The 21,482-nt window shown below is 41.9% G+C and overlaps 1 long non-coding RNA gene across 1 annotated transcript in view; it reads left to right on the forward strand.

Moving 5' to 3' along the window:
• The window catches only part of LOC112547613 (uncharacterized), a 146,508-nt gene extending 126,703 nt beyond the window's left edge, over positions 1-19,805 (forward strand). Inside the window, exon 6 of the long non-coding RNA XR_012896240.1 lies at positions 19,668-19,805. This is a non-coding gene — a long non-coding RNA (uncharacterized LOC112547613). The remainder of the gene's footprint in view (positions 1-19,667) is intronic.
• Positions 19,806-21,482: the final 1,677 nt, after the last annotated feature.

Consider the following 21,482-nt stretch of genomic DNA (forward strand, 5'->3'; position numbering starts at 1 on the left):
TCCGGACAGTTAACACACACACACCAGGTTTAATACAAAAAACGTTATGTTTATTAACAAACAAAAAAGGGGGGACATGATAGCGGTTTTCAAATATCTAAAAGGGTGTCACAAGGAGGAAGGAGAAAATTTGTTCCTCTTGGTTTCTGAGGACAGGACAAGGAGTAATGGGCTTAAAGTGCAGCAGGGGAGGTTTAGATTGGACATTAGGAAAAAATTCCTAACTGTCAGGGTGGTCAAATATTGGAATAAATTGCCAAGGGAGGTGGTGGAATCTCCCTCTCTGGAGATATTTAAGAACAGGTTAGATAGACATCTGTCAGGGATGGTGTAGACGGAGCTTGATCCTGCCTTGAGGGCGGGGGGCTGGACTCGATGACCTCTCGAGGTCCCTTCCAGTCCTATTATTCTATGATTATGATTATCTATGATTAAACTGTCTGCAAATAAATAACTTTTTGTAACAAAATAAAACTGTGCGCAAAATGTTTTCAAAAATAAACTTTCTTGTGCAACTAGCAAAGTCTTTTTAAAACTTGGGGGGGAGGGGATGTAAACCTGAAGGAGAGAGGGAGGAAGGGAGGGCAGGCGGCTTAGGTCTCAGGGTGTTGCTTGGCCCGCAAAACTCTGCTGCCTCGGGTTCATGGCCCTAAAGGTCCTCAGGGTCGAGTGGGGCCTGAGACAGTGTGGGGGGGCTCTGCGCTAGCAGGGGGAGTGGGGGGGTGACAGAGGATGAGGGGTAGCAGGGGCTAAGGGGGAGAAGGGGAAGGCAGAGGGGGCTGGAGTAGGTTGAACAGGAGGAGCGGTAATGGGGACAGCTAGGGCCTCTCGGATACTCCTACACATTTCCATCCACTGCGGGAGGCAGTTGTGACACCGAGCCTCTTCCTGTGCCCTTTCTGCCATGGTCTACTCCACGCCTCCGCACGAGGTCATTGTAGACCCACCAGTGCCTGCGGCTTCCGTGGGATCGGGTGGGTGGTGGCACGGATGTCGCATAGTGCTCTGATCCGGCAGATCCAGTTGTGGAGGAGAAGAGAGAGAAATGATCAGTTTTATGAATGTACACACTGTCCCTGATTATGATGAGTGAGTAAGTCCTTAGAACAAGGGATGGGAATGTTCTCACTGCAAGCCCATGTCTGGCCTGGCCAGCAGACCCAGCCTCACAGGGGCCCCAAGGTGGCTAAGTCAACGTCCCCTCTTCCCCCTCCCCCCCCCCCCCCCCGCCCAACATACCCCTCCACAATGGCGATACAACTCAGGGAAGTGTGCAACCACAGCAGGTCACAAAAAGTAGGACAAGGCCTGGAGCAGCTTGGGTCTCCCATGGCCCCCACCCACACACCCACTGCCTGCCTGTGGCAGCACTGTCTGTGTGACTAATGGTTGTGTCACTTGTGCCTACATGCCCAAGTGTTAGGTATGACGCTTGCGGTGGTTTGTGTGCTGTCGTGCATGCGCCCCTGTGACCAGCCTGCTTCCTGGTGGGGGAGGACAGCCCTCCCTGGGGTTAGACATGTGTGGGGCCTTCCCCGATCTGTGAGCAGCTGCCCATGTGTGCCCTGTGAATTAACATGCTTGCACATGCACAGAGAGGTGCAAGCTGTCCAGGAAGAGCATGACGTGCAGATTGCCTCTGTGCTCCTACCTCCCCCCTTCTTTGTGTGACACCCTGACCGCACTCACCTGATGTTCCTTCACCAGCATCAGAGGATGCCTGTGAGGCCTCCTGGGTCTCGGGGACTGTCTCCAGGGTCAGGGTAACCACACTGCAGTTGGGGTTTTCCTCCTCCTCCTCTTCATCCTGTAGTTGCTCCTCTGGGTTGTCCTCAGCCCCCTCCTGGCAACTCTGCACTGGTGTCTGCAACCCAGTCTGGACCAGAACCAGGGCAGAGAGGGGTTCCCCACCACCCAGTATTCTGTCCAGCTCCTGGAAGTATGCTCAATAGTGTGGCGCTTCCCCCGAGGTGGAGCTGTGCTCGAGGGCCCTGGCTTAGCCCTGCCTTAGTGCTTTAATCTTGGCCCGCACTGGTCCAGGGTTCTGGGGTAGTGTCCTTTTTTGGCCAGCCCCTCAGCCATGTGGCTGTAAATGTCTGCATTCTGGCGACAGCAATGCAGAGCCTGGAGCGATTCCTCCTCTCCCCATAGTTCTAAAAGGGTCAGGACCTCTGACCCTCACCAGGCTGGAGCTCCCCTCTTGCCCCTGGAAGGCTGCTGGGACGGCTCCCTGGAAGGTCTTTGGGGGCCTCGGGGGTCTTGGGCTTGTGCCATAATGAATTCTCAGGCAGGGAGAGCCGTGTGGTCAGAGGCTTCCTCTGGCTGTCTTCCTGCCACAATGGCTGCCTAGGGTGCCTGTGTCTTGAAAACATGGCTACAGACAGGAACAATAGAGGTTTTTTCTGCAGATGGACTATCCACCAGGGCTTTTCCCTGGAGGCCTGTTTTTTAGAGAAAAAAGAACAAAACGCGTCCACACACAACTTTTTTCGACAGATCACTGTCTAAAAAGGCATTAATTCTCGTAAAATGGGGTTTACCACTGTCAACAAAACTTCCGGGTTCTTTCAATTTACTTTAGAAAGAACACAGTGGTAGTGTAGATGCAGGTGAAGTTTTTTTTTTAGAAAGGCAACTTTTTTTGAAAAAACTGTGTAGTCTAGGCGCACTCTTAGTGTTATTGCCAACAAATGAATTGGTATTTAGTGTGTTATGTCCCACTGTTTCCAAAGAACTTGTGAACTTAAGTCACTGATTTAGTCATGTCTTTAATGTTCTGACTTTTTGACGGTTGCCCATCACAATGTTCATGCACGTGTGTATGTGTGCACACACATATTGAGATATTTTAACAAAGAAGAGGTTCCTCTGGGTATCCGGATGCATATGTACAGTGAGCATGGTACAGTATTCCTACCTGGTGAAGTAGGATCACACGGTATCTGATATTTCTAGATCTTCTGAATAATACCATATCAGGAATTGTATGCAACATGGAATATCTGAAATTATCATATCAGATATTGAGCTAAATCCCTAGTTATGTCTGTTAAATGGTTATTTGTGGTTTAAGAGATTTCCATAGTTATAACCCAGGGCAGAATGTATATTATTTTACCTGAGCAATATCAGAATACTTTCTTGTTTACTATTGAATAATTAGTAACTCAATTAAGAGAATATTGAGGTTGTAATTTCAAAACACGAGTTGATATATTTTATCTTTTAACAGTGGTCTAAATATTGTCCATCTTTGATCTCTAAATGGATTCATACACAATAAGATGTCTAATAGAGAGTGATGTAAAAAGACTGACAAAGAAAAGAGTTTTTTGCAATTAGCCATATGTAAGTAGTGTGTTCTTATGGGTAGCTGAGCAAATGTTTTAAGTTCTACCTGTGTCTCCTTCATTCAACCCAATCTTTTTTCAAAAATTAAATACTAGTGTTGGCATTTGACAATTTTCCTGACATTATACTCAATAAAAGATACATCACTTCTCTTGTTGCTATTGAAATCTTATTTCTGTCAGTCTCTTAGTATTTGAACTATAAATAGCAACTGTTGAAAGTGAACCATCATTAGTGCCTGAGTTGTAAAAAAAACCCTTAAGCTATAGAAAATCTACAATTATTGACCTTAAATTACAGTCACAACACAAATTAACTTCTGCGTCTATATGTTACTATTATTTCAAATTTGCTTATCCACAGCTCTAGGAGCTTGTGCCCATTTGTGTAAAGAATGCATACGGTTATAAAGTGTGTCAGTGTCCATGGTTAACAAGAGCTAATTGTTATATAAAGGTTTTTGTCAGCAGATCTCGAAAAGAAGTCAGTGTCCTTAGCCCAGTTTTACAGAGGAGAATTGAGACACAAAAGGGGCAAAATGACTTGTCCAGATCACCCAGCACATTAGCAGCAGACTGGAAATAGAACCTGCTGCTTCTAAATCTTAGTCCAGTATGTGGCCTTGCTCACCCTTTTCACCAGAACAGACTTTCACCCCTCACCTACCAACCCTTCAATCTCTCTCAGAAGATCAATCCTTGACAGGTACCCTGAAGACCAACATATTCAGGCTATGTTTATGGAGAATAAATTCCTGTCTTGAGGACCCCTCACTGGAATCACCCTTTTACTACTAGGCTGTGTCTAGACTACATTGCTCCATCGATGGAGCCATGTAGATTAGACAGATAGGCAAAGGCAAATGAAGCCGCGATTTAAATGATCACGGCTTCATTTAAATTTACATGTCTGCTGCGCTGAGCCGACAAACAGCTGATCAGCTGTTTGTCGGCTCAGGGTGGCAGACATGTAAATTTAAATGAAGCCACGATCATTTAAATCGCGGTTTCATTTGCCTTTGCCAAAAAAACAAATCTACATGGCTCCGTCGACGGAGTAATGTAGTTTAGACATACCCCTACTGTCCTGTTTACATCTAAGGAGGTGTCAGCGTGAGTCTCTCAGGTGAGTTCAACTGCGGCTGTATGACACAAGCAGACACATGCGCTCTAAATAAGGCAGAGCCTAATCTGTCTCACAAGCAGCACAATATGCTTCATCAACTCTACTCTTTTCAAGGCCTTTTAATCTTCCTTTAAAAAATCATTTATGTGACTCAAATTGCAGTGTGAATTATCCACTTCATTTGCTATCCATCAGGTAAAGTAAAATTCAGAATAACTGTCTCTGCTGAGTGTAAAAAACACTGAATAGTTACCAGCTAGGAGTTTCTGACTGTTCTAGTGTGACACCCCATCTGCCCAGTGCTGAACTGAGTAACACTAAGGTTGTGGCTTCACTGACAAAACAGCTTTGTTTTTACAGTGGATAATGAATGTGTGTCAGTTATGTTTCTGTAAAAACAGCATGGAGACAAAGCACATGTAATAAACTAGATAATGCCAGGCAAGGGCAGTGTGTGCAGAGCTTATCTATCTACATAGCCTAGCTACCTAGTGGCAAGTGCTACAAATGTCCTGTCTCCACTTACAAAGTTGTGGTGAAAGGGACAAGCTTTTGAGCTTACACAGAGCTCTTCTTCTCCCTTTAGTGTTTTAGTGAAATAAATATCAAACATTTGTTATCTCGATGTAAAGAAACAGCTTTATGTCAAAGAGAACAAAACTTAATTTAACAAAGACTGCAAACATGAGTAGACTATAAATGGATGAAAACTGGTCATCACAACAGTCAGGCAGGGACAGGGTGGCATAGCAGCTGCAAGAGACAAGTAACAGCAAATCTTCCAAGGAGAATTTGCATAGAAGACAAGGAAACAAAAGATGGCATAAAACAAAACAAAGACTGCTTTTCCTGCTAATCACACTTACGCAGATGTCAAATTATGTGCAGGGTCCACTCTGATTTCAAAAACATGCTACTTTATCAACATTTGTACTTCTAAAGCATCCATCACCATATTTATCTACTATATGTTTTGGAAAGTTTGTCTTGTCTGTATTTGTCCATCCGCCTGTCTGTGAGCCCATTTGTTCAAGATCTCCTCTTAAATGGAAAAAACTAGGACCACCTCATTGGGTTTGCAGCTTCCTCTTATCATAACTTGGGGCTAGGTTTGGTTGTGGCAGGACAATGGAATATGATTGTTTCACATCTAATGGAAAGGAAGGAGAGTGATAGTGGGGACAGTTATCCTCATGAATGACCCATGAGGGCACCCATTGGCTGAAAGCATGATCCCCACCACCCCAGCCTGCCTGGGGAGCAGCTGCAACTCTGAGTTGCCTACCACACTGAGTTGCCTCCAGAAAGCATCTGCCAACTGGACCAGGTGGCCTCCAACTGCCTGGGACATCCCTAGAAAGTAGCCAGCAGGCAGCCTGTCCAGTCCCCATCCACCCAGGGAGGCCAGTGAAGTCTTCCCTACCCTGGGCTAGCCCTGGACTTAGGCAACACCAGGTAAGTCTTCTAGAATGCATATAGCTGAGGTTTGTGGTAATAATCCTCAATTGTTTCCACTTTTTACTACTAAATTCTTTTCTGTTTGCTTTTCATTATTGTTATTCACCAGTTAGGCTGTGTCTAGACTGCGGGGGTTTTTTGAAAAAAATAGCCTTTTTTCGAAAAAACTTCACCTGCGTCTAGACTACAGCCTTGTTCTTTTGAAATTAAATCGAAAGAACGCAGCTTTTCTTTCAACGGCGGTACTCCTCATTTCACGAGGAAGAATGCCTTTTTTCGAAAGTGCTCTTTCGAAAAAATGGCGTTCTTGAATGCAAACAGGGCTTTTTCCAAAGAGAGCATCCAGACTGCCTACATGCTCTCTTTTGAAAAAGTGGCTCCCTTTTTCGAAAGAAGAGATTGCAGTCTAGATACTCTTTTTCGAAAGAAGCTTTTTCGAAAGTATCTTTTTCGAAAGAAACTGGATTACTAGATTGAGCATTTGAAAGTCCTCTGTACAGCATAGTTTGCCTGAATCGAAACATCCAGTTAACTCTCTCCTCTCTTGAAACAAAATGGCAGAATGCAACTATTACAAATTAATTCTTCCACCACTTTTGTTTATTTCTAAATAAGCTTCATTTTGGCTAAGACATGAAATAGCCTGATCTCCTCACTCTTTATAGTCTCCCACTTTATTTTTTATCTCATTCATCAGCCATCTCTCCTCTCTATTGCAGAGATAATTAATCATAGAGTTCTTAGCCTTCTTAAGAATTCTTTTATTCTTTTTTCCCTTGATTATGCTGATCAGCCCAATGTTTCTACCAGGAGTTGAAACTATGACTCCTTGGAGAAGATGGAAGCTACGATGCTGTCTCCAGGTTCAAGTCTCATGGGTGATCAATTTTTTCCATTGTTTTCTTTGGAGTGCATTTTTTTATGATCTTAACAGCATAGGTGCACCTTTCCAAAATCAATATTCAATTTCATCTCCACACTGCACATCAGGCCACACAATATAAAGAAAATTTGTCTTATGCTCCTGAAGTCCTCCTCCTTTTTAAATCACATCCATTTCCTCTGTCTTTTCCCAGCTCTCAACTTCCTATATTAAAATTACTTTTTCCCTGATAGCATATTACTTTTCTTTTTATGAGATAAGCACTCATTAATAGCAGAGTTGCACTCTGTGTTTGTGAGATGAAAATTACATATACTTGATATACTGGCTTTGCTGGCATATGCGTGTTTAAAAAATGTTCAAATCCCACCAAAGCAATTTTTGTGAAATAATGGACCTAGGAATAATATGGAATAAAGACATAAAAAAACCAACAGTAATATTATCAGAGAAGATTAATTTGGACGTACCAAGCTCTTGCTTTGCAACATGTTTGGAGGTAGCAACTGTTACTATAATGAAACTCCTCATGTGATGAATTTTTATTTATAAAACAATAGTCACAGATACACATGAAATTTCACAGCTCAGCGATTATCATCCATCCTCCTCTTACTAGGCTGAATCACTCAGGATTAAATAAAATACCTGCCCCTGAATATGCGGTAGCTGAAGTTGCTCTGATCTCAGACATACCAATAAGCATTCCAGCCTCACAAAAAAGGAAAGGGGAAATTAGCAAATTCTGTAACAGTGAACTTTAACCAAGGCAGCAGTCACTTCTTCAACATGTATATTTTAGAGGTAAGAAATAACCTTCCAAAACTAATCACACCTGAGTGTATCACTCCACTAACTACAAAACAAGGTCTGAATTTCCCACCCTAAAGAAATAGGATTTTAAAATGCTTTTATTTATATTCAAGAAATAATTATAGTTATATAGTTATAGGAACTTGAAGAGGGTTTTTTTTTAATAAATCTACACTCTCCTACTGTAATTTTATTTATTTATTTTTTTTTTTTGAGATCAGAGTGCACCATGTTGTTAGGTGATTGAGAACCCAACTGCGGACTAATTAAATGTGCTGCATGCGATTCTCATCATAGATTATATAACAATACTAGAATATTTACCCAGCATTGCTCAGGTTCTTATCTCAAGTAATTTTGTTTTTCTTCATTTAAATGATTGTGCTGGGCTGGGGCTGGGGGGTGAGAGGTTCAGTATACAGGCTGCCCTAGGGGAAAGGATGACCCCAGCCCTCTCTCACTGCAGCAGCTTGGGGCTAGGTGAGACATGCCTGTCCATGGCCTCTGCAGCTCCAGTGGGTACAGCCAGATGAGGGGTGCATGTCACCTAGCTGGGGCAGGTGCAAGATCATCTTCCCCTTGTACTTCTCAGCCAGATTGAGGAATGCAGCAAATTGTCTATTTTCCCCTCCCTCCATGATGAAGGGGAGCAGCTAGCCATGTTCCTATACAAATGGGGGGAGGGGGGGAACACTGCTCTCCCTAAAGAACTCAGGGCTAGAGTTAGGGTTAGAGTGGGGACTCTGGGTTGGAGCAGTCCTGGAGAGAGGGTGCCCCTTTCACCTGCCTGTTTGTATAGTTTTATGGGAAGCAATCCCTTTCCATGCACATCTCATTCTCCTGGCATAACCAAACCCTTACCTTGCTTCCCTTTGCTGCCCCACTGTGGTCATTATATAGTATACCTGTCCCCGCTTTCCATCCGATAGCCCCTGCTGCCCCCATGTGTTCGTTATTTAGAAGAGCCCTCCCTTTCCATTTCATTAGAAGTAATCCCATTCCAGGCACATCCCCTTTTCCTGGCACAACCAAACACTTATCTTGTTATGATAAGAGGAAGCTATATACCGAATTTGTTGGTCCTAGCTCTTACTGTTTAGGAGGAGTTCTTGAACAAACTGACAGACAAACTCTCTCAAATATATAGCAGATTTTGTATTGCTTCATTCATGTAAATAATCACAAAACACTGTAGAGAACTAAATATTGTGTTCCCATTTCTACATGAGTCTACTATAAGGGTGGCTATACCTGTCCATGCAAAGCACTTGTACACATTTAAGTTTGAACTGCATGTATGATTATGTGTAGCTGTATTTCCGCATACAGTTTTGAAAATCTGGATTCACAATTACAATGTTACTGTAAATAATGTTAGAGGCTTATAAAAAGTAAAAAAAAAATATAACCATAGGAGAGAGGCAATGTTCTCAGACAGACGAAGACAAAAGATTACAGAAGTAGAATTATACAATAAATCTATTAAAAATGAGGAGTATGTTAGTTCGAACCAAGGGCTTTGGTTCGAACTAACACATCCCGGCACGCACTTTCACTTGCAAAACAGCTGTTGATCGGAGTAACACGCCGGTGAGATCATGCTAATGAAGCGCAGGATATTTAAATCCCCGCTTAATTGACTATTTTGAATGCCTGCATTTGCATCCCTACTTCAAACTCGGGTGCAAGTGTAGACATACCCTCGTTTTGTCTTTGTATATGGGCCCTCGCCCTTGTGACCACCAACACAAATCTTATAATTGCTTGGGAGATTAGCCCACTAGAGCTCCCTTGCTAACAAAAGGGCCTGGGTTGCTGAAGAGTATGACTATCCTGACATCCAACCCCTTTTTGAGAACTATCTGCCCCTCAATGCTGATAGTGAAAGCACAGAAAGAATTGAAATGTTTAAAGCATTTCAAACTTTTTCACTAAAGTAAATAGCAAAATTTTGAAATTACAGAACCTTTATTTCACATAGACAATGTGGACGTTCCCCCTAGAAATATGTGGTTTTCTCATTACACTTTTTTCCTCATTAAGATAATTCAGAAATAGAGAATGCTGATACTCTCACAAAGTCAAACTTGTGACTGAGAACTTCAAAGATTTGTATCAAAGCTCCAACTAAGTCTGGCTATGTCTACATTACACTTACGTCCACATTGCAATCGTGTTCTTTCAAAAGAACAGAGGGGTTTACCCAACATTGTTAAAATCTCTTTCAGAAAAAGGTGTGTATAGATAGAAAAGAGGGAGTTCTTTCAAAAGAAGAGGAAAGAGGAAAAAGCACAGGTGCCGTGGTGGTCACTCTATCCATAGTAATCACAGCTTACATGCAGGATAGTATCCATTCAGTGTGGACGCTATCTTTCAAAAAAGCAGATTGCTTTTTCGATGCACTTTGGCAGTGTGGACGCGCTCTTTCGGAAGAAGTTTTTTTAGAAGATCTCTGTCAGACAAGTTTCTTCTGAAAGAAGCCTGCAGTCTAGACATAGCCTCTGCCTTCAACTCATGATCTCTAAGATTCTCCATGTAAAAACACAAAAGAAAATCTTATCCTAATTTTCTCAGCAGTCAAGATCAGAAAGTTTAAGGTCCTAAGGCATCCCCAGGTGAGACTTGACTGAATTCATTGGTGTTTTTTCATGAGAGAAGACTTTGGCTCAAGATCATTGAAAAACTAAATACAGAAAAATCAAAATGAAGTATATTCTTTTCAGCTATTTCAGTGATAACTCCTAATAAGTTTGCTCCAATGCTGGACATTTATGTAGAAGATTTATGTCTTATCCTATGAAACAAGAACATTTGACATAATCTGCTATAAGATTGTATACATATCATAGCACAATATACACTGTTTAGATCAATTTCAAACATGGTAGTCTTAATAGTACCTACAAACCCTATGCTTGGACATCACATTGAATACATATACATTGTGAGAGTATCGGCATTCTGTATTTCTGAATTATTTGAATGAAAAAAAATCTATATATGTGCATAATTATACACAGCGGACAGGAAATAACCAGTTCTTGCTTAACATGGTGTTAACTATAACTTCCTTATAAACTTGCTTTCACATTCTCCTTACAAATACTCATTTAAAGATACATTAAGAATGGCTGCTGGGGAAACAGAGGGACATCAATGACTTTCAGAAGGTAGGACTGGACCATTTTCTAGTTTCTTCTTTGCTATGTTAATTCATTTTACTTTCCTTTTAAAAATGTTATCCCTTGTGATATATACCTTGCTGGGCACACCTAGTCCCCCTCCCAAACTCGGTCATTTTATAAACTTACATAGCTTGCAGTTTATAAACATTAATATGTTGATATATGCATCAACTATCCCTATCTATGCACAATGTAATATGCTAATTTATGTGCTATATTTATACACTCACCTAGAAAACTGAAAGGGCAGGATTAAATTTCACTGTCTTAACAATGTCAAATTCCGTCTCAGCAACAACTTAAAGATAGAAGTTAGATACCCAAATTATACTTATTTATTTTTAATAAACACATATATACAGTAGAATCTTATTTTATGAAAGCCAATCTTATGAATGACCAATTATACAAACCATTTTTCAAAACAAAATTCCCCCAAGAAAGGCACTTTTTCTGCTGTTTAGATAGATAGATAGATAGATAGATAGATAGATAGATAGATAGATAGATATCTTGGTTTGTTATTTCCACTCCAATTCATCTGATGAAGTGGGCTTTGCCCACCAAAGCTCATGATTCTATATATTTTGGTTAGTCTCTAAGGTGCCACAGGACTACTAATTATTTTTGAAGTTACAGACTAACAGGGCCACCCTCTGAGATTTTTTGAGATGTACAGTAACCAAGAGCTCATATTTTTAAATAAAGATGGATCTGGAGTCAAAGGGGAAGCCTAAGCACAGAGCTAGAAATCAATGGTGGAAAGTAGCATATAGAAGGAAAAAGTAAAATTTATTTGCTAATAAACTAGGAGGTAACTAAAAGAAACAATGCACTATGGAAGCAAACTTAGATCTTTTGTGTATGTAGGTTCTGGAATAATAATTAATATTCAGTGCTAACAAAGGGACTGCGTCTAGACTGGCATGATTTTGCGGAAATACTTTTAACGGAAAAGTTTTTCAATTAAAAGTATTTCCGCAAAAGCGCATCTAGATTGGCACGGATGCTTTTGCACAAAAAGAGCTTTTGCACAAAAGCATCTGTGGCCAGTCTAGACATGATTTTCCGTAAGAAAGCCCCGATCGCCATTTTAGCCATTGGGGATTTTTTGCGCAAAACAGTTCTTCCTTGTCTACACTGGTCCTCTTGCGCAAGTATTCTTGCCCAAGAGGGCTTTTTCCTGAGCGGGAGCTTGAAAGTATTTGCACAACAAGCACTGATTTTGTACATTACAAAGTCAGTGCTCTTGCGCAAATTCAAGTGGCCAGTGTAGACAGCTGGCAAGCTTTTGCACAAAATCTTGGCAGTCTAGATGCACCCAGGGAGTTTGCATGGGTTTGAACACATCAAAGAAAGAAGAAGAGTTTTATCTGAAGTATATTAAACCTTGAATTGAGCACTCATCGTGAACTTGTGTAACATTTACTACATATTTGAGAAAGTTTGTCTGTCTATGAGTCTGTCTCTTTCTTTGTTCTTTGTTCAAGAACTCCTCCTAAATGATAAGAGCTAAGACCATCAAATTCAGTATCAGGTATCCTCTTATCGTAGCTTAAAGCAAGGTGAGGATTTGATTGCGCCAGGAAAATGGGATGAGCCTGGAATGGGATTGTTTCTAATAAACCCATATCAGAAAAGAGAATCAACAAGCAGGTGAAATGGGCTGGCTTGGGGTATCCCGCTTCCACCCCATCTGGGACTGCCCTGACCCTCCCACTCCCCACGTTCTCTTTAGGGAGGTTGGTAGGTGAAACTCCTCTCACCACCAATTCATACAGGAACATTGCTGGCTGTTCCTCTTGGTCAGGGAACAAGGTGAAAGTGTACAATTTGTTGCAATCCTCACTCTGGCGGAGGCAGGGGTGGATGAGAGTTTTGTGGGGCCCCCCTTTGGAGAGAAAATAGAAGAAGGGCATCAAATGCACAAATTGAAGGCTATTTTTCATATTAAATGTGAATTGGGTAAATTTGATAGAAACTTAATTTAGTTGGATAATTTTTATTTTAATTATATTGTAATTCATTCTTAAACAAAATTCTGCATTAATAATTAAAATTTTTCATTTGTATTTAAGTCTATTATAGCTGTCTAGCTCTTTTGGTAGCACATTCTTCAATTATGTCAGTAAAGTCTATTTCTTTACACAGGTTGTTTTCAATCGATATAATTGAAAGACCTACAACACCTAGGCTCCTAGGTCACAGTAGATTCTCTTTGGCTGCCCATGGCTGGTATTTGCCAGGAAGCATTGGGTATTCGGCAGCCAGGCAGCATTGGGACTGCGGGGGTCAGGTGGAGTGTGGGTGTTGAGACTTGGAGGGAGAGGGGGCGTGTGGGTATTGGGACTTGGGGGGCAGGCAGCATGTGGGTGTTGGGACTTGGGGGGCAGACAACGTGTGGGTACTCGGGTTGGGGGGCAGGCAGGGTGTGGCTACATGGAGGATGACGCACAGATGGGCCATAGGGAGGACTAGCAGGCAGGGGTGTCTGACTCATCAGACAGGCCAAAATGACCATTTCAGCCTCTCGAACAGTTCCTGGCTGGGCGGGGGCAGCTGGCAGCTCCCCCTGCTCCCAGGGACATGTGTGGGGGGGTGGGGAGGTGCTGTCTGTGGAGCTGGATCGCGCTGCGCCCACGAGTGGGGAGAGATGGGGACTGGTGAGAGGAGACGGGGTATCCCTGGTGGGCGGGTCACTCTGCCCCTGGGTGTGGCGGGAAAGGGGTCTGGGCTCCCCCCGGCCTCTCTCTAGGCGGGGCAGGAGAGTGGCGCAGTGGGATACCCGGGCGCCATGGCCAGGCGTCGCCCTTCGCCTCCATGGCAACGAGCCACCGCCGCGCGCATGCCACAGGGTAACGGAGCTGCTCGTGGACCCGCAGCGAATGGCAGCGGTGGAGGCAGCTCCAGTAGGCAAGGGCAGCAGTGGCAGATATACGGCAGGGCGAGCGGGGCTGGCGCAGGTCCTATTAAAGTGCGGGGCCCGGGGCAGCCGCCCCTCTCGCCCTGCCGTATATCCATCACTAGGGTGAGGATTGCAAAGAGCAGATGAACCTAAACCTGCTCCAACTGGGGGACATATACCCTTCCTCCAGCTGTGCCTGCTGGAGATGCAGCAGTCATAAAAAAAGTGTTCTTCACCTGACTGCAAGCTACAGTGTTGAGAGAGGACTTGGGTTGTCTTCCTACTGAACCCCTCATCCCTGGCCCCACTCCAGAGCAATGATTTAAATAAAACATGTACATTTTCATTTTATTGTCAAAAAATTACTTGAGTTAAGGACTTGAGTAACACTGGGTAAATCTTCCAGTCTGCTAAATACTGCAGAGAAATTGCCTGTCTGTTCAAGAACTCCTCCTAAGCAGTAAGAGCTTGGTCCACCAAATTCGGTATACGCTTCTTCTTATCATAATTTAAAGCAATATAAGGGTTTGAGTGTGCCAGAGAAATGGGATATTACTGGAATTGAATTGCTTCTCATGAAATCAAATGGAAAAGAGGTAGAATCACCAGGCAGGTGAAAGGATCTGGCTGCCTGCCTGCCCCCCAGAACTGCTCCAAGCCTGAGCTTCCCACCCCCCAGGTCCCCTTTAGGGAAGGTGGGGTGATTGAAGCTCCCCCTTCCCCCAAATTTGTACTGGGTTTTGCTGGCTGTTCCCCTTCATCAGGGAGTGAGGGGAGAGGGAACAGTTTGGTGCATTCCTCACTCTGCTGGAGAGCACAGGAGGCAGATGAGCTGTGCACTTTGTTCTTGTTCCCTCAACAGGACAGGGAAGGGAAAAGCAAGCAGCCAGGGGGAGGGGGCTGCCTCCTTGCACACACATGTTCAGAATCATTCCTCACCTCCCAACCCTGACTACTGCACCCCTCCACATTCCCAGCCCCCTGCCCCGAGCCGCTTGTTAAGGACCCAAGCAACACTGGATAAATGTGCTAGTAACATATATAAAATTGGGTAAAAATGTAAGTGGGAACTAAGGAAGCTAGAAATTAGAAGCAGAAAGCAGGAAACTGCATTCTTTTTAATTTAAGAAAGTTATCTGTAGGTAGAGAGACCTTAGAGGGATGATGATAAAGGAAAGCACACTGAAATCATTTAAAGTTATTTTCTCACTGGCATTTTAGGGGAAGGGAGAATGAAAAGGTAGATCATGGTGGACTCAATGGCATGGAGATATTTACACAGAAAAAAATCCTCAATTTGGGAGAAAAGGGTTAAACAGTAGAATGGCCAAGTTTATAAAAAATGGTTCTGTGGCTTTCTCAATTGGCTTTAAACATTGAACACACACTCCTGTTGTCCATGAAGGGCTGAATGAAGAACTGCATCCGATGTGCCACAGCTGGTAGAACAGTTGCAGTCACTCTCCACTAGTGTGAGTGGGCCCCACGTGAAGCTCACTGGAAGGAGCTGAACTTCTCTCTAGTGCTCTCTTGCATTTAATACTAGATCAGCCACATCTACTTTGCAGGCCCCTCCAAACAGCTCTGCATTCCATGAGATAGTATGGACTGCAGATGAAAAGTTCCCCTGTGAACCTGTGGTGCGAAATGTAGCTACTGATGCTGTCAGTAGGAACTGTTGGGGTGCAAGTGTGCATGCAGTCAATTTGAGGAATAGTATTGTCAGAGGACGCTATCAGAGTGAGATGCAATGAGAGAGGAGAGAGAGGGAGGAAGGGAGGGAGAAATGGAAGAGAGTTCAAGGACAGTATCTGGGTCCAGTCATGCAGGTGTCAGAAGGTGGAAGGGAAAGGACAAAAATCTAGTCCTAAGTTTGTGCCCAAAAGTAGAACCTTCCTCATCGCTTGTAAAAGAAAGAATTAAATGGAAACCAAAACAACAAATCCTATCCTTTCATCAGATATATAGTGAGAGGAATATGGGGAATCCAGACATTTCTTTTGCAACAGACACAGTAGAATATGCTTCTTCAAGGAGAAGAAGAGAAACCAGTGTGCTGGTAAAGAACGATTTTTTTTTTTACCTAAATCAATATAGACACTGCTCACAACTCATCTATATGAAAATTTGATCTCTGGGACTGCTTTCAGGCAAGGTTATTGAGGTCTGCAGTGATCAGTTGGGTATGTACAGGCAAACATATCAAATAATAGGCTCAGTTATTTTAATGCAGTTAAACTACTCAGACAATACTCCCTAAATTAAATAAATACAAAGTAAATTGTGTGTCAACTGACAGTGTAAGCCACCGTTGTGCCCATTGTGTGACACACAACCCCCACCCTGCACAGATATTATAGCTGCTGAAAGACAGAGGACAAACTCTGACCCTCTCCTCTGTAGTGGTGGAAGGGGACATAGGGGAACTCTTTCCAATTCCACCCCACAGGCAGAAGTGAAACAAGATTCAAGAGAGCATTAAGCAGTGGGCACAGATTAGTACCCTACAGCCTCAGGAGGATGTAAACTTCAAGCCTGGCTTGACCTACAAAACATGTTATCCCTGTATGACTGCAGCTGAAAAGGACTCACTTTTCTTTCTGGAGTAATAATATGGATTCAGATCCTGAGCCAATTAATTACTTCAATGGGTTTTGGACAGGCCTGGCCAAAGAATGTGCGGGGCCCAAGGCAGCATGCTGAGCCACACAGCCATGCAGCTCCCAGCTGGGTGGGCGGGGCCAGGAGCTGGGCAGCACAGGGCCCTGAATATGTGGGGTCCATGGCAACCGCCTCAGTCGCCTTGCCCAAAGGCCAGGCCTGGTTTTGGGTAGGCCTAAAACACACTACACAACACATCCCTAACTTGGTCTCTTCCTCTCTGAATCATCCTACCTTCAACTGGCTGGATAGCAAAGAGACCCTCCATGCTGGCAGCAACATTCCCTATCACACTGAGCTCACTACTGTAAGAGCAGGCTCTTGCCCTAAAACATGGAAAGATAATACTCGATTAACATGGAGAAAAGAATCATACACTACTTCCCTCTTATTTAAGATAATGTGACTATTCAAGCTAACGTACAAAACCCTATAATGCAAGCTCATCACTCCAGGGTTAATTGAAATGCGAGCAGAATACAATACCCGAGCATAAGGTCCTTTTGCAGGTTTATTTCTTTTCTCATGACAATAGAACTGACATATTTTTAGCTCCTTTATTCATTTAAGGAACACAAGAGGACACTGCAAGAACAAACTAGGTCATTGTTTTTCATTGACTTATTTACTCAACTTTTTTTTAATTCAATTGAGTACAGTTGGGGAATTTTTATTCAGCACGACATTTACTGAGTTCAGTATATTATGAGCTGAAATAAACTAAACTCGCCATGTATAACAAATTTCAAATACATAAATGCACACATACATACACACTGAAGGACAAACTGCTGAAAGACAAGCTTATTGAATAGACTCCTTAACAGAGTATTTTCACATACCTCAGAGAGATTGATTCTATCATTAGTCAGAGTAAATCAATATTTATGTCAGCCAGGAAATCTGACTAATGTTAGAATTTATTGAATAGACAACTGACTGTTAGATACAAAATTAAATAATAGTAATACAGGACAGGTAATAAATACAGCAGGTACAATAGAAACCACTTCAAAGGAAGATCTATTTCCTTGTGGCTCCTTCAAATGCAAGACAGATCTCTGAACAGTGCAACAATATTTAATGTCCTGTTATTACCAATTATAGCTCCATCATGATTTATTTTTCTCTCAAAAAAGAACATTAGGGTCATCATCCTATAATGGTGCCCCATACACACACACACACACACACACACACACACACACACACACACCACTGAATTCAACCATCACTGTTCAGCAGTGGGTTAATTATCTTACTCTGTTCCACCCCTTTATTAACATAGGGGCAGAGTTCTAAAGGTATTGAGGAGCCTAAAGAGTCTTATATGTTCCTAATGGGATTTTTGAAGGAAGTTAGGTACCTAAATTCTATGTATTTCAACTAGAGTTAGGCACCTAGATAATGTTGCAAATTCTCCTTGATGCCTAATCTACATCTATAGGCACCAAATATCGTTTCATCCCACTCTGAGTGGACATCTCCACTGCATATTTATTTTGGAATAAACTACTCCAGAAGATATATTCCAAAATAGCTTATTTTGAAATAGAATGTCCATAGAACAGGGAAGCCTCAAAATTAGTCCGAGGCAGACTCCCCTAATGTGGACGTGTTAACTTGATTTAGAGCCCCAGGAAGCACTGGGGAGAAATTACTTAGGATGGCCCTGGTGAGGATCTATTTTGAAATAGCAGCAGTGGAGTGTCCACACCACTGTTATTTCAGAATAGCTATTTCAGAAGAAGAGTTATTCCTTATGGAATAAGTTTTACAGAAGTTGGAATAAGCTGCCCATTATTTTGATATTATTTCAAAATAATGGAGTTGCTGGGTCGATGCTCACATTATTATTTCAGAATAATGCTAGTTAATCCAAAATAACAGTGCATTGTAGATGCACCTCTACTCTTTATGTAGTTTAAACATTTTTAATTATCACAGCCACTACATTTCTTTATTTTAGAATACTTTTGTTAGCCTTGATTATTTTATGCATCTTTAAGATCAGCCAGTTGGGTCCTTTTCACAATCCTAGTAGACATGTGCATTCCACTGAATATACAGCAATCTGTCATCCAGCAGTCTTCCTCTTTTATGTTGTTTGTTTAATATTATCTCGTGGATTGCCATGCCACACTTTATCTTGTCAAACCTCCTCCTCCTCCCTTCCTGTTTTGCTAACCAATTTCCACCCAACAGCTCCTGAATTCCACACTTGACTTTTGAGCACCTCCCTCTGTTCCAGATGTCATTTCTTTAGATACTGTAGCTTTGCTAACAAACACAGTTTACTCAAGTCTGTCAACTGACTGCTGTTACAGACCTGTACAATACAGAGATGGGGGCTCAAGAAATGATACAGTTGTGAGATTCATTACAAAGTCAGATGAGTTCTTTGTAATTTAAGTAGATAGGAGAAGCTGATGTTAAAATATAGTTCATTAAATTTGAATTTAAGTCTTGCCATTCACAGTACCAAAACATCTGGAGATGATCTAATTTGGACTGGAGTTTGTTAGAAAATATTTGATCTTTTAACTAAACACTGTGGATTTGGTAAATAAAAGGCTGCAGGTTTTGTACCACTTTATATTTAAAGAGGATTTCTTGCTTTGAATTCTGCAGTAGCATCAACTGAGATAACAGGAACTCAGTCCAGGGGGTAACATGTGATTATTCCTAAAAGCAACACTGCAAATTGTTTGTTTGCTTGTGCAAATATTGACAGATAGTTCAGGCAAATAAGCAGTTAAATAGTTTAGCTGCCCTGTATCCTTTTCCCGGGTTTGTAATTTCTGTATAGAGAAGAAAGCAAAAAAACAAAGTCAAGGAAGAACAACACAGGAAATGTGCAAGAGAATCCTAAAGATAGATATGTCATGGTATTGTCTTTTCTTGTCCTTGTATCTCAAAAATACTGAGAGATCTAGTCTAAATATCATATTAATCCTCTTCTATATTTTGAAAGGCTGATGCTATTTACATAGTGTTCTAGATCATCCTTGACCCTCATATTTTATAGTCCTACTAGAAGGTTTACCTGGCATGGTTCGGGTCCTTTGGGACAAGGGGGGTGGGTGCAGGTATCAGGGCAGGCGTATGAGTGTCAGGGTGGGGGGGAGACTCAGGGCAGGACTGCTCTGTGGCTCTCGGGCATTTGGGGACATCTCTATATTTTTGTTAATCTCTGTGGTGCCACAGGACTTCCCTTTTCTATACTGTATGTCCAAATCATTTTTAAGCATTTATTAGATGTTAATCTTTGTGCTTAATCTTTCAGATGTGCGAATATCCAAGATTTCAAGTCTTGCCGTAATCTCAGTAAGACAAAACAACTCTCATTGGTAAGGTGGGATCAGTAGTTCTCTTGAAATGAAGAAACATTAATTCCAATACATTTCTGGATGTGTAAATAAATCCACATTTGAGAACACTTCCTTCTGTTTCACTGGACAAAGGAAGTAGCTAAATTGTTCACTATCTCTTAAAGTTTCTGAGAGTATGACACTCTACTTATCTTCCTGCTGATGTTCTCACAGAGGTACAACAAAGAAACCCAAGCATTTTATGCCTTACTAAAGTAAGTAAACACATACATTGAAAGTACAGAATAAGGCCATGGAAGAACAGTAACAGAGAAGTGTAAAAATATCACCAAAATCATTGGTTTTATTGTTAACAAAAGTACTGGGTCAAATCCTCAACTGGAATCAACTAGAGTTATGTAGCTTTACACCAAATGCAGACTTGGTCCATTCTGTACAAATGTTAGGGATTGTTTTATGAAGAGTAAAACATTTGATTTTAGCATTACTAAAATGTTCCTTATTCAAGTTTAAAGTGACCCCCCTCTAGAATTTGTCTATGATTATTGTGAAGGGCCAAATTGTTCATAAACCTTATATTAGTGTTTGTGATGGCAAGGAGTCATAAGGAGGTTTTCTTTCCCTCTTTCACAATCTGAAGAAAGGGTAGGCATGGTTTCAGACCCTACATTTAATTGCTTAATGCCAGGGCATCTGGAGCTACAACTGAGCCCAAAAGAACTGGAGGCATTGAGGTGGAAAAAAGGGTCCCTGGCATCCTGGAGCTCAATAGAACTGGACTCCAACAGAGAGAAAGCAGCACTCCGGAATAGGTACTGAACAGTCTTGTTTTCCCTGACCTGAGCTAGGAAGCTCAGAGCAGAATTCTGTCCCCAGAGGCAGTGTGACCCTGAGTCAATTCTCCTTCTGGGTCAGATGACATTTACACATTCAGTCTCATCAAAAAATAGCCAGTATTTGGTATCATTTTTACAACAGGAACAAACGCATAACCACATGCATTATAGACTTGACTCAGGTCCATTCAAATCATTATGTGTCATTCCAGTGAATTCAGTGGGCTATAGATCAAGTCTGGCATGTTGTGTATAGTGTTGAAAAGATTATTTCTCATGACTTGTTTGTTTTTAATATTCCTTTCCACCTTGACTTTTCAGGTTGCTGAAAGAACTGCACATAAAAAAACCTCAATAACCTTAACCTTATATTACAGATATAAGCACATAAAAATCTCCATTTGAATGAACGCAGAGGAAGTTGGAGAATAGAACATTTTTTATTGACTATAATTTTGGTTAAGTTTCCAAAATAAGTTTAGAAACATGTGTGAAAATTCTATAGGCTACTGGTTTGCAAATTGACCAACAGTACAATTATTGAGAGTTCTAATCTATTTTATACATTATTTATTTGTATTACAGTGGGCCAAGTGGCTTTCCCCAGAGGAGATCAGGGCCTATTACACAAACCCACACTGAGCGAAAGCCCCTGTACGGTAGGGTTTACAAGCTATACAGGCAATATGCATCAAAGGAATTCCCCCCACCTCCCTCAATTACAAATGGGGGAACTGAAGCAAAGGGAGACTAAGTAACAGACATAAGTGTCAGACCTGGGAATTGAAACCATAACTAAAGTCCTTAGTCACTTTCAATGTAATATTGTTACCACTGCTACTTTAAAAGATCAATGAGATTAGTAAAACAAATACCAACTGGGTTGGATAGCAATAGCTGTAAAAAACTTACCCTGGGGTTAAAATGCCCTTT

Source organism: Pelodiscus sinensis, chromosome 17 (genome assembly GCF_049634645.1).
Source record: "Pelodiscus sinensis isolate JC-2024 chromosome 17, ASM4963464v1, whole genome shotgun sequence".
Classification (NCBI taxonomy): Eukaryota; Metazoa; Chordata; order Testudines; family Trionychidae; genus Pelodiscus; species Pelodiscus sinensis.